We start from the raw sequence: 13,888 nt of genomic DNA on the forward strand, positions 1-13,888 counted from the left end.
CCTTCCTTCCTTCCTTCCTTCCTTCCTTCCTGCCTGCCTGCCTGCCTGCCTGCCTGCCTGCCTGCCTGCCTGCCTGCCTGCCTGCCTTACTCTTTTTCTGTCTTTCTTTCTCTCTTTCTCTTTCTGTAACTAACAAAGACATTTGGCAAAAAAAAAAAAAAGACACTGAGGGCTCATCGAATATGCATGCTTTTTCATATAATTGTTTAAAGCTTAGCATAAATAAGAAACATTTCTGCTGGGAAGAGAAGCAGTAGTGAAAAAGTTAGGGATGATGCTCAGAGATGTTTCAAGAGGACTAAGTATGTTTTTTTTTGGTGTTTTTTTTTTTTTAATTGATCTCAGTAGAATTTCTTGAAGCTAAAACAGTCCGACCCGAGGTCTTCCTCTAATGCAGACAATTAAAGCACACCTACATATTTCCTGATGGACATAAACTCTCAATTTGGCTGGGTTTGCACAAACAGCAATAAAAAGGTTAGAATGGAATGAGGCAGTCGCTCTCATGGCTCCGCTGTTGAGGTGAAATAGGTGAAGGAATGCCAAATCGATAAAGCAATATCAATAAATCACCGTTTTCTTTGACAAATGCTAATGGGACTTCCCTGTTTTCCATGCAGGAATAAAACAGAGAGGTTGAACTTCCTGACAGTGTCAGTATGATAAGTGTTTTAATTAACATTCGAAGGAGAACAGGGCAGAGGGCTCTCTTTGGATGCACTCCCTCCAAATAACCAGTTTTCAATTTTAGGATAAATATGAAGCAGTGCTGAGGGTTGTTACTCTTCATCTCGCTCATGTTTTTGTCTTAGTAACAACAAAAAAAGGTAATAATATACCAGCACCTCTTCGTTTTTCTGCTCTAATCTTTTGAAAACAACCATTTTAAGGTACATGTGTTTTAATATTTGTTGCATAGCTTTACTAGACAGACTGAATTTATCGTTTTTCCAACATAAATAAAAACATAATTAATAAAAATCTGTCCCAGACAGGTTCACACACATCTGATATAAATCTTGTGCTTGGCTGCTTTGTTCATGTGTAAAACTGTAGCTGTTAGCTCTCTTGCTTCTTTCTTAGTAATTATCTCATGACATTGTTAATGACAGGTGGTAGCGATTGGTAAAAATATTGAAAAGAGTTTGACAAATTAAAAACGTGGTGACTTGTACTTCTTGAATTACATGAACAATGTTCTGAACTCTGATACTGACGACTGGTCTTTTGCTTCTGTACGACCTTCTTGTAATCTATCTTTGCTTCAATGTTTTTTGTATTGTTTAAGAAAATTTCTCTTTCATCGGTCTGTTAATGGTTTCCCTGAACATACGTTTGATTGGACTTGGTGAAATGTTAAAGTCTTCCTGGTCTCATCAGTCCATGTGTGTAAGGACTGAAGTATTAATGTATTACGAAGCAGAATATGGGCTGAAATATTTTGAGCTATATTTAATATTTTAATTTTTTGAGCTGGAGCAGTGGCCCTCACATGAACTTGGCACGAACTCATGTGCGCCGTAAAGGAAGTTCATTTTCTTCTTTGGTGTTTTACGGCAGATTGCATCCACTCTGGTGTACTGGCGCCTCCTTGAGACTGAACCCCATGCCTACATGTCCATAAAAGAAGTTTCACTGACGTGAAACGTAAATCTGCCAATCTGCGTTCGATTACTCCGTGGCTTTCTCAAGGACCCGGATGTGTCCTTTTTTGTGTGACACAAAAAACAGAATTTTGGATCTGAAATTGAAGTATAGAACTGAAAATGAAAGTAGTCAAACTGAGTTTTCAATACAGTGAAATACAGTTTCAAAGCAAATGAATTCAGTTTCAAACCAATCAATTCAGTTTCAGTTTAGTAAACTTCATTAAATGAAGTGGATTTAATTTCAATTTACGCAAATACAGATTAATTCTGAGCAATTCAAATTCAGCTTCTGATGGCACAAGTTTCTCCAAATAGCAGAATTTCATGGAAGCGGATTCTGAACGTCACGTCTAAAGACAGTTTACCACAGTTTGTCTGTCTCACTTTAGAGTTTTAGCAAAGTTCGATGAAACACAGCAAAGAGAAATGGTTGAGACGATCAGAGGTCACTTTAAAACAGCTGAGAGCAGCTGTGTCTGGTTGAGGTTCAAACAAATGTTTAAACAGCCTCACAGTATACGGAAACTTCTTAAAGATCCACAAAGTCTCAATACGCTCATAGAAAGTATCAGACTCACAGTAGACATCCACCCTGATGGACTTGATGGCTGGAGAACCGAGACCGTTCTCAGCCTTGCAGTAGTAGCGCCCGCCCTGGTTCCTCAGGATCTTTGCAATGATCAGAGTCTCGTTGAACACACTCGAGTCTTGAAAGCGATCTGAAACACTGCCAGCTGTCTTTGTCCATCGAATCTGAAGGGAAAAAGAAAAGAGTTAATGCCAATATACTCCTACTTCATTTCCAGCTTATCTTCCATTCAGAGGTGGAGCAGAGCAACAAGATGACAAACAGAACATCAGGATACTGTTAGATCAAACAAGATGCTGAATAACACACATAGCATGGGCTTTGACAGGCCTTTAAGGTATTTAATCACCACTGGATAGACCCATTACTGCCACTTCCAGTCTTTATGTGAAGTTAAATAATTTTCTGCAGTCTGGAACTGAGCTGCTGCCACACATGACAAGTCTGTTCTCATCAAAATCTAATCTGAAGATTCAAAGTTCAATTTACAATACACCACAATGGGTATCACTTTACAGAAAAGTTTCCATTTAAGGATTTGTAAATGATTTGTAATTAGGTCATAAACACTTGTTGACATAAACACATTAAAAAAAGCTGCCATACATTGTTCATCCAATAAGCACGCTCATTTTTTGGCTAGATAAAATATTTTACTCGTTTCTCAGTGCAAATGCTTGGAAGACTTTTCATAGAATACCCCCCATCCCCTGAACTTTTGGCATGGTTGATAATAATTTACAGTATTATAGCAATGTCCTCTGCAAACTTAGTGTTGAATGTGTAAAACAATACACTTACTCGGCTAAATGAACGATCTGATGAGCCGTTATCTTACTTTTGAAGAAATGGCTCATAGGATTTTTTACTAACTTCCACAATCAGCTAATTATGCTTTAATGCTGATTTGAAAGTAAACAAGAAGAACTAGTTGTTTTTCTTTGTTTCTGTTGTATTTACAGTAGTGCCTTGCTCTATCGCGGTTCGTCTTTCGTGGATTCGCTCTATCGTTGTTTTTCAAAATAAGACTGGACATGACACAATTAGCAGATTGATGGATGAGCCGCACGATTAGCATGGAATTTTTATATAAAATAAATTATTTTAAATTATTTAGCACCTCCTGCACCTTTGAGCAGCCCTTACGGCAAGATAAACTTCCTGCTGCGCTGATCAGATGTTCACCGAGCAGAACGGAGAAGTGGGCGTGGTCAAGAGCGCTTGTAGGTGGATGAGAGCAGCGGAAGCAGGGAGCAGAAATCATGACATTCTGTGCTCTTTTAGAGCGTTTAGAAACTTTGTTTAGAATGTTGCAAGAGTGTGGGAAGGGTTTAAAACACCTTTATATATATATATATATATATATATATATATATATATATATATATATATATATAATTACTACTTACTACTTGTACTACTATTCCTACTATTCTGTTTTTTACTTATCATGGGTCTTCAGGGTATGGATCCTTCACGATAAATGAAGGACTACTGTATTACTCTATAGCAGCATCAAAGCTAATGCTTTTGTTAGCATAACAGTCCATTTTTCTTTGCTGCTTCTACAGAAAGGGGGTGAAGGTCATGCAGCCCCGCCTCCTTCCATGCTCGGAGCTCAGTGTACTTCAGTTTACCTGTTTGTCACTTGATTTATTTGATTAAATGTTACGGCCAATGTTTGGTGTTGAAAGTCATGCGAGTCCAGCCAGAGTGATCTAGAGCACAAATGGGCTCACTGTTTGTTTAGAGACGGCTCATGGTTGTCCTTTCCAACTCATGCAGTGGAGCTTCTTACAAAATGATTAACACATTAACAGCTTAAAGAATAGTGGATTTATTGTTAAGTCATGTTTTACAATGGTATTCTTTTTTGTAAAGTGGTCGTTTAAATAAAACCAAGAAAGCTCAGACTGTTTTGTCTCGTTTATCTTTAGATCAGTAGAATAAAATCTATGTAAGTTGCCATGCTGTGTAAAAAAAAAATGTTGCGATTCTCTTTGGTGACCCTGCCGAGCAATAATTTGACAGCTAAAATTCCTCCTGTAACTTCTCTCTTCCTTCTTGTGTTTCACACAGGACTGACCTGCTCAACATGAGTACCTTTCACTAACTGATGAGCCCCAGTTAGCCCGTGGCGTTGAGGTGTAATGAAAGGTGAAATAGTGTTACTCTCTAACATGAGGCAGTAATTGACTCTCAATCATCTCCCTCTCCTGTCCTCATTAAAGCGTGCAGCATGAGCAGGTACTGTGACGACTCTGGCCTGTGGGACAATGGGGGGAGGGGCACTGGTAGGACCATCACACATACAGCTCAGTAAAGTCCTGAGTAAGCCACAGATGGACTGGCTTTAGCTGCAGAGCCTCACACTCCTCCATCTAGGCAGAGGAAGCTATGAATTAAAATCCAATATCTCAGCTCTGTATGGTGATGGTATCATCTCAGATGCTGATAACATCCCATTTGACAGAGATAGCATCTGATGAGACAGGGATATCATCACATGCAAGGATGGGGATTTGGCGCTATCACAGAAATTGCTGCTGCGTTGCTCTAACTGGGGGGTTTTAACCATGACAGCTCCAGCCCAAGGTTATGACAGTTTTAACTTTGCTTATTTTCCAATCAGATGGGGTGGGAGGAAAATAAAGTAATGGCCAAAAAGCTGATAGTAGCTTTTTTCCTTCTAGTTTTAGGTTTAAGGGTAAAGGATGATGAGAGTGTTTCCCCTACCATTATCCAAGGAGGGCGCCCCACCTTGTCAACAGAGCAGAGAGGCCTGCCTACCAAATCATCACCACCCCCACCCCCACCCCACCCCCCCCGGTCGACAAACGCTGACGAGACAAGCACCCTCCCAAGGCAAGTAACCTAGGGGTAACACTGGATGGTGAGATGATGAATGCACATGCATCAACAGTTAATCTGTGGGACTTATTGTGTTTTGCTCTGTTAAAATAAGTTGAGAACTCTGCCATTTAAAGGCATTACTTTGCCCTTTAATCACCCTCTTTCCCTAAAAGAAAGCAATGTACTCGGGCTCTGTTCAATCAATTTACGTGATCTTTAAATGGATATATTACCATTAAAAATAGATGCTTCTCAATGAACCCACAGCACAGACAGGGCTTCAGTAGGGCTGTTTAAAATGACTGAGAGAAAGCACTTCATAAAAAAAGCCCTAACTCAGCAAACCGATCGATACTAAAACCCCCACTGGTGGAAAATCTGGAGTCCTATTAAAGCAGTTAGAGACATCATGAGTTCAGCAAAACACGCAGTAAAGTTAAATAAGTTCTGAGCATAAATTAGACGGTGCAATTTCTTGAATTTCAAGTCACTCTTCGACATTTCACTGGATTGAATACTTAAAGCCAGCTTATTCTTTTTTTTTTTTAATTATGGCAACTTCAGCAAAGTTCAGTTTTCTTAAAGCTTATACATAAACTCTGTCGTTTATTCCTGCCTTATTGTGTAGAGTTTTAGGGAAATGATCAATAATTGCATTGTTAGTGACACTAAGAAGTGGGGATTCAAACAAGTTGTTTTATTCTCCATAAAATAGTGTCCCTGTTTGATCACAGCAGGTGACAGTGTTAGAGAGTTTTCAGCTCTTCCTGCATCCTGAGGCTTTTTTATCATGCCTTTATACTCCTTTTACTTTCTTTCTTTCATTTCTGTTTTATTTACATCTAAGTGCCTCTGCTCACTGGGGAGAGTCTTGAAGTGTGCCTCGTGAGAACAGTTTGACCCTCTTCAATCTTCTTAGTGCAACGCAAATACTCTTGATCTGAGAACAAATTTGAGCAATATGATAATTACTCCTCCTGAAACTGAAAGCTTAGTTTTTTTTAGCTTTTGTTTTCTGCTCATCTCACATACTACAACCCAGAACTTACAAGAAGCTTGAGAAATTACATTCCCTGCATGCGGAAATGCAGTGTGCATGTTTATTGCTGAAGAACTTGCTGAAAAAAGTTGAAATTAGCTAAAAACATACTGAAATGTAGCTGAAATGGAAGAACAAGCCTAAATTGTCAGAAGAAAGCAGAAAGAACACATATTTGCTGAATTACGTTTAAATAAGCATAAATAAGCACAAAATTTAGGAACTTAGCTAAAAAAGGCTGAAATTAGCAATAAATGACTGAAAAGTCGCTGAATAAACAGAGAAAAGCTTAAACTACCAAAAGGAATTGGAAAGACCTGAAATGAGCTCAAAACTATGAAATTAGCTGAAAAAGCTAAAAATAACATACACAGCTAAATAGTAGCTGAACTAGCAGAAAAAGCAGAAGCTATCACAATTAAGCTGAAAGGAGCATAACGAGCGGTAATTAACAGAAATACGTTAATTTGGCTGAAAATAGCTAAACATAACATAAAAAATTGAATTTTTCTGAGAACAGATGAAATTAGTGAGAAAATGCTTAAGAGGTAGAACAAGCTTAAATTAGCATTCGAAAGTAGAAAGAACACATTTTAGTGAATTTGAAAGAAAAAAAAACCTTGAAATTAGTGCAACAAAAGTGCAATTAGTTGAAAAAGCTAAATTTAGCATAAACAGCTAAATAATAGCCAAAATTGTAGAACAAGCTGAAACTAGCAGAAATAAACTGAAAGGAGCATAACAAGCTGAAATTAGCATAAAATAATTTAGGAGAAGCACAAATATGTTTTAGTTAGCAGAAAGATTCTTAAAGCAGCACAAAACAGCTGAAACAACAGCTGAATAGTAGCTGAAAGTAGCTGGAAAAAAGTTTTAATTTGCACAAGGAAGCTGAAAGAAGCTGAAGCAGAGCAAAATGTGAAAGGAGCAGACAAAGTTTGTTAACAGATCTAAAGATTTGAAGGATGTAAAATGAGCTCAATTCATTTTCTATGAGAAAAAAAAAATGTCAGAAAAGGCTACATTTTTCAAAAGCTAAAGTTGCACCAATACCAAAAATCACAGCACCCTTCTCCTGAAAGAGCTGAATGTTTTGATATATGATTTGTTGAAATAGCACAAAAAATGTGGAATGAGAAAGATGCAGAAAAATGTACGGAAGAAAAATGGATCACAATAGAGTGAATGCTTCATAAGTATTCACACAATTACATACTGTTCATGGGAGGAAAAGACTGTTAGAAATGGTAGAAAAAGACTTGTTTGTGTCTGAAAAACTGAAATGAAGAAAGTTTCTTTCAAGGTATTTTTCCTTTTAGTCTTTTAGAGGGATATATAAGAACAAGACACACTGTAGTTTAACAAGAAAAGGCTAAAGCAATCCCTTGTTAAATCAGAAATCCAAATTGAAAGATCAACATTTGCTTACACAGACAACAGAGATCTTGTGTAGATTAGCATCCAACTGAAATTCCCTGCTGCATTTGAGACCAAACATGCTGCGATGTCACGGCAAGCGCTAATTAAAATGCGTGCGGTGTCTGTTGTCAGGCAGGGCATCATATGCTGGAGCACGCATCTTTGGTGAATCTCCCACAGTTCCTGCTGTGACGTTTTCCCTCTTTCCAACTATGAACTGGCTTCTAATTGCTTACCATCTTTCCATTTTAGGCGCTAATGGTGGTTTGTGCTTCTCTGTGGCGCAGGCGAGTGTGGCGGAGCATGACAATCGAGTGATCAAAGGAAGCAACAAGAGGTTCAGATTCCAAATTGTGAGTGCACATTCTCTCCAGGTCTGTGTTGGAAACTAATGGCTCCAAATAAAAACGAGATGATCAAATCAGTCCGGCAAACAGTAAAATATGTGGACGGCTGTAGCAGAATCAAGATGGAGGCAGGTTGTTAAAACAAAATCTCAGAGCTGTTTTTGGACTGTGTATGACAGGCAAGAACACAAATAGAAGAGTTCGTTTTATTGATGAAAGTACCATCTGCTGGAGACACGGACACTGTAGGTGAACTGTCATGGGAATGTCCAGTACACATCAAATGCTCCAACTGGTCTTTTAAAGTGAAATGTCCAAGAGCTCATGGTCCTCTTATTTGTACTTGCTGACCCGTGGAGCTTTGAGTTAAATCTGGTGGGCCAGTAATTGAAACAAAAAAAAAGGAAAAAAGTATTTGAAATGTAGTGTTGCGTGGCGACTAGAGCCCGATACTCAAACAAAGTAGAGTGGACATAATGGACGGACGCCAGGGCAGAGGAGACAGGGGCAGATGGCTTCATCATCGGGGACTCTTTGATGTCTGTTCATTGCATCAAAGACAATGAATAAATCTAGAGAAGAGTGACCATGAAAGCATGAGCACATAAAGCTGTATATATTTGGTTTTCTAATGCAGAGTCAGAGATGGTGAGTCAGTAATACAAATGATTCATGGTTTTGATCCGTTATTCTTTCGGGCTAAATTTTGATCCTGTCCTGAATTATATTTTTTGTCACTCAGTTCTTTTCATGTTCTTATTAATTACATTTATTTACTTTGGCCTTATTTGAAATAATGCATTCTTGAGTATTAGCGTTTCCATTTGCTTCACACCTGAATATTTTCTGTTCCACAACTTTTGGTTGAAACGGCCTATATTTAGTTAATACTTTCCCTCTGGGGCTGCTTTGAATGAAAACACACCTGGATCGTGGCACATTTTGAAAACCTCCAACAGTGTGAAGGCAATCATGAAATTGTTGTACTTCAAATATTTTTCCCCTGCTATTTCCAACGTTTCGGAGAATTTCTTTTATGCTCTCTCTTCATTTTTAATATCAGCAGCACGTTCTATCAAGACCCTACGACATAATGCTACGAACTCACTAGGCTCAGGGTCTAAGTCTCTTGAACCGTGCCAGCATGACCCTACATGATGCTGGTGGTGTGATGGGGTTGTAGCAGGCATGAGGTCAGTTCTGTTGTCCCACACCTTGGATGATAACCCTGTTATAATGTAAATTGTCAGCTGCATTGTCTTGTCTTGGCATGGTGTTGGGAAAGTTTTCATTAAGAATGTAGCAGCTCCCCATTAGACATGATAGCATGTGATAGAGTCAGAAGTGTTTAAGACATGCACAAAACTGCCATAGCATGGTGGTGTTGGTAATATATCAGATTCCCAGGTGTACCATGATGCCAGCGTATCCATGGGGCTGGGTTGTGCACCTTTCAGTGAATGAGTCATAGCAAGTAAGGGAGTGGTTTTTCAGCAGTTCTTATCTGAAGGCACCCGGTTTGTCAACAGCACTGGTGAAGGTCGTTAACTCAGGTCTCGACCAGTCTGGTATGGTGTCACTTAGATGAACTCGCATATTAGTTTTGGCAAAAGTGTTTTACATTGGATACCCTTCCTGGCACAACCCCCACCATTTACCGTGTGCTTGGAACCGGCGCAAGAGATTCACCGTATTTTCCGGTGTATAAGTCGCTCCGGCGTATAAGTCACATCAGTCAAAAAAAGCATCGTGAAGAGGAAAAAAGTATATATAAGTCTCATCTTTCCATCCAGCCATCGTGGCCAGAGCTGCTAGCTCTCCAGCATTCCTCCGCCTGCACCAGCTGAGAGAAGCGAGTGCACACGGGAGGACTCACTGTTGCAGTTCTTAGAAATTTAACAAGATTAAAACTTAAAAACAATTATTTGTTTGCTCTGAATTATAGCAAAGGTGTGTCTCAATTTAACCTTTCCTTAATAAAAGCACTTTAATGATCAAAACAGCTTCATTTCGCTTGGGCGGCACAGCACCATCCATCCATCGCAGCCGGAGCTGCTAGCTCTCCAGTGTTTCACTGCCTGCACCGGCTGAGTGAAGCGAGCGTGCACGGGAGGACTCTCTGTTGCAGTTCTTAGAAATTTAAAGCGTCAGTCAAAAATTGTGTTATAAATATGGGGGAAAAAATGTATACAAGTCGCTTCGGCGTATAAGTCGCAGGTCTGACAAATCTTTGCAATAAACTGTGACTTATACGCCAGAAAATACGGTATTAGCTTGTGCTCCCTAGTGGCTGGTTTAGAAAATGATGCTGTTGTTAATATATTATTATTAGGGGAGTGGTGGTGCAGTGAATAAAGATGGTGGTCTTGTGATCGGAAGGTCACCAGCTCAACTCCCCATATCAACAATATCAAAATGTCAGTGGGAAAGGTGAAGCACACACACCATGCTTCCACCCTCATTTGCCCCACTCTGGGCCTTTGAGCAAGGTCCTTAATTCCCACCATCTGCTCCCCCGGGCACCCTAGCTGGCAGCTCTCTGCTCCACACAGAGGATTGTGGTAGCTCGGTGGTCTGTCGTTGCATCAGGAAGGGCATCTAGCGTATAATCTATTGCCAAGTCTTCGTGCAGGTTAGTTTGCTGTGGTGACCCCTGAAGAAGGGAGCAGCCGAAAGAACAAGAAGAAAAAAAATATTATTGTTATTATTATTGCTACTATTATTATTATTGTAATGTTATTAAGAAAATCCTTATTTTAGTTTAAACTTAGAATTCAACACTTTATGTTGATCATAAATAACTATAAATTATTAACCTTCCATGAAGGTTCATAAAATAGTTGATATCTGCAGCAGCTGTGAAAAACAGAAGTGAGTGACTGAAATATTGCGGACCTTTTTGATCGCCTGAATTACTTTGCACCATGCTGTTAAGTTGTCTAGGGTGGTGAAGTGGCACGTGTCGTCCCTTGTGGTGCAATTCCAGTTCCTTCAAAGAGGTTTTGCACAATGTGGCTTCTGTGCTCTGCGTCAGTCAGTGTTGTGTTCCTGACACTTTGAAACACAGAGAGATGAAAAGTTTTGTTTAGCACAAGCCTATAGAGATTATGATGTATGCTGTGGTTTGAAAAAGTAGCTGTGTGAATGGCATTAATGCTGCAATAATGAGTTTGTCTCGAGTGGCTCCAGTGCAACTTTAGAGCACTCCTGCTGACTTTATAATCATGATGGAAGAGGTTTCTTCTTCCAAACAATAACTTTGTTCTGCCTTTCAGCCACCATTGCTGTCACTTGTTACAGGAATGTACAATTACATGTATAATAGTGGTGATATTTGCAGCAGATTTTAGCTTTTCCTTTTATTTTTCAATCATCTAGCTTGGCTGCTCTCCCTGATGCAACATCACTAGAGTTTTTTTTTTTTTTTTATTTGTATTAAAACTACATTTTTTGTGTGTTTCTACACATAAAATGATATCTTGGTATCTGGTTTGTAACAACTGTAGTTTTCTGTAAGACTCGGAATGCTCTTGACATATCAAATTCCTTCCTGTTAGACACAGAAGACGTGATGGATCGGGTAAATGCAGTGGTTGTTGAATGGATACCCGTTTTCTATTATTCCTCAAAGTTCCACAAATTCTTCTTGTGACATTTATACAACACATCTGTAAGAGTTTGAAATAATTGGTTCTTGTTCCTATTTGGTGTCAACCGCCCCAGTCTTTCTGACACAGCTCTTATATCTTGAAATGCCAAACCCACGATTTTAGTAAAACATAATTTTTGATAGCAGACATGTAAATGGAATGACAACTGTTGTGACCATAAGTGTATGTTTTAGTGTGTAGGAGGCTGGATGAAAAACAAGACTTCGGCTGTATGAAAAAAAAGTATTTTATTAGAAGTCTTGTTTTTCATCCAATTTGAGTAGGTGGGTAAAGCTGACTAAGAGGTCCAGTGCTAGGAAACTGCTGCCTGATTGGAAACAATCCAGCGACTCCCATCAGTGGGAAGACCGGTGGGGGTGCCTGAGTAATTTAGGGAGTGTGCATATTGACAGACATGAAGAATTATGCTGCAGTAAATTTGGAAACCTCCTTCAGTCTATGCATGTTCTCAAGAACTACTGGTTCTCAGAAGAGACTAATGGAGTCGCTTAAATATTACTGTAGTAATGAATGAAACAGTTTTGGGATTCAGCTAATATCAAAGTAACAGAGGCCTGTTTGGACCTCTGTGTATGAGGCTTAATGGGGTTTAAAATAATGTATGACAAGAATACATTTAAAAATGAAAAAATAATTTAAACACATTTCCCATATACTGAAATCTTAAGTCGCTGTGAACGAAAATTGATGGTTATCGATATTGATGTACCCTTAAATCGATAGTTCAGATTTTCTGAAGTGGAGATTAGTGAAACAGTTATGCAGGATTGATATATTATGTTATAGGTAGTTCTTTGTTTGGAAAAGCAGAATTTAGTTCTGACTGAATTAATACGCTAACAGTTAGCCTGATCAAGGTGGATTGCAGTCGTCCTAAAACAACAAACATCCATAGAGGTTATTGAAAACAGTTTATACACATTTGAATTATATAGTAATTTATATAAAATTCTAATATCCTTGTAAGCTTAAATTGTGGCAGCAGCAGCCGGTTGTAGCACTTCCAGCAAAAAACTAAGATTTCTGTCATAATAACTGTAATGAAAAATTCCAAGTCATATGAAGGTTTATAAAATAGTGTCCCTTAAAATCAGCATGACAACTGACTTAATAAAAAAACGGACTCCTGTATCCTTCAAAAATGTCCCAATCAAGATTTTTAAATACCAGTTTCTACTAAAGGGATTTGTTTCTAAGTACATTCTAGTAAGGTGTGCACAGAAATTCAAGGAATGCGAAGTTTTCTTTTTAAATTAACATGAAAACGAAGTTAAAAAAGTGACAAATAAAAGGTTGTGGAGTTGAAGAGGCAGTGGTAGCTTTGACTGAACAGCATTAAAGATGTTGGTTTTAGATCTAGATGTCAAACATCAGTTTTAAAATATATTTATTGGGATAGACCAGGTTTAGTTTGGGAAAAAAAACTCAAATAAGCATAAAGAAAAACTCCTCCTGCCTTCCCCATTAAGTCCTTACAGTGAAATAAACCTTGCCTTTACTAATACAGCCACTTATTTTATACATTATTACATTCACTTTATTTTCAGTCACACTATAGTTTTTACTGAATTAGATTGCCATGTTGTAGTTCAACTGCACACGCTATCTCATAGTTTTATGTACAATCACTCAAGACTCATTTTGTATATATTTGATGATGCATGTCTTTATTTACACAATGTGTAAATACTAAATATAAAATACATATATACATATATAATACAACTCAAAGATTTTTTTTCATTGTTCTAAAGAAAAAAAAGTTTTTCTTCTGCTGACGGAATCAGATGAACTCTGAAATATCTTTTTTGTGTTCATTGCTCATGAGTACAATTTTAAATCAACTACACTTACAAAAGGTCAAAAACAAAATACAAAGTATGTTTTCTTAATATGTGAGGTTTCTTTGAAAACTTAACTTTTCTTCTCTATCTAAACACATGCAGTTTAGGTCTGTGAAAATCCTGACACTTCTGTTTAATAAAAGGCTAACCCAACTCGTGCAATATGTATGTGTCTTTATGCCAGTGTCTGAAAGACAAACAGGTAAAAATAACCTGTTTTCACTAAAATAAAACGTTTCAGCAAAATAGTGAATGCTCTGTAACCTTGGAAAGAAAAAGCCATCGGTATGTGATTCAAATATAAAATTGGGGCAAAGAAAATGAAGTATTTTGTGAATTCAGAATCAGAATAAGCTTTATTATCATTGCACCGAGATACAGGAAGAACATGTACGCACAGTCGTCCAAAAGATGGACGTAGTGCACAAAACTGCTGCTAATTAGCGCGGCCCTCTTATTTTTCTTCAGAATAATATT

This window comes from Nematolebias whitei, chromosome 12, assembly GCF_014905685.2.
Source record: "Nematolebias whitei isolate Nwh7 chromosome 12, NemWhi1, whole genome shotgun sequence".
Lineage (NCBI taxonomy): Eukaryota > Metazoa > Chordata > Actinopteri > Cyprinodontiformes > Rivulidae > Nematolebias > Nematolebias whitei.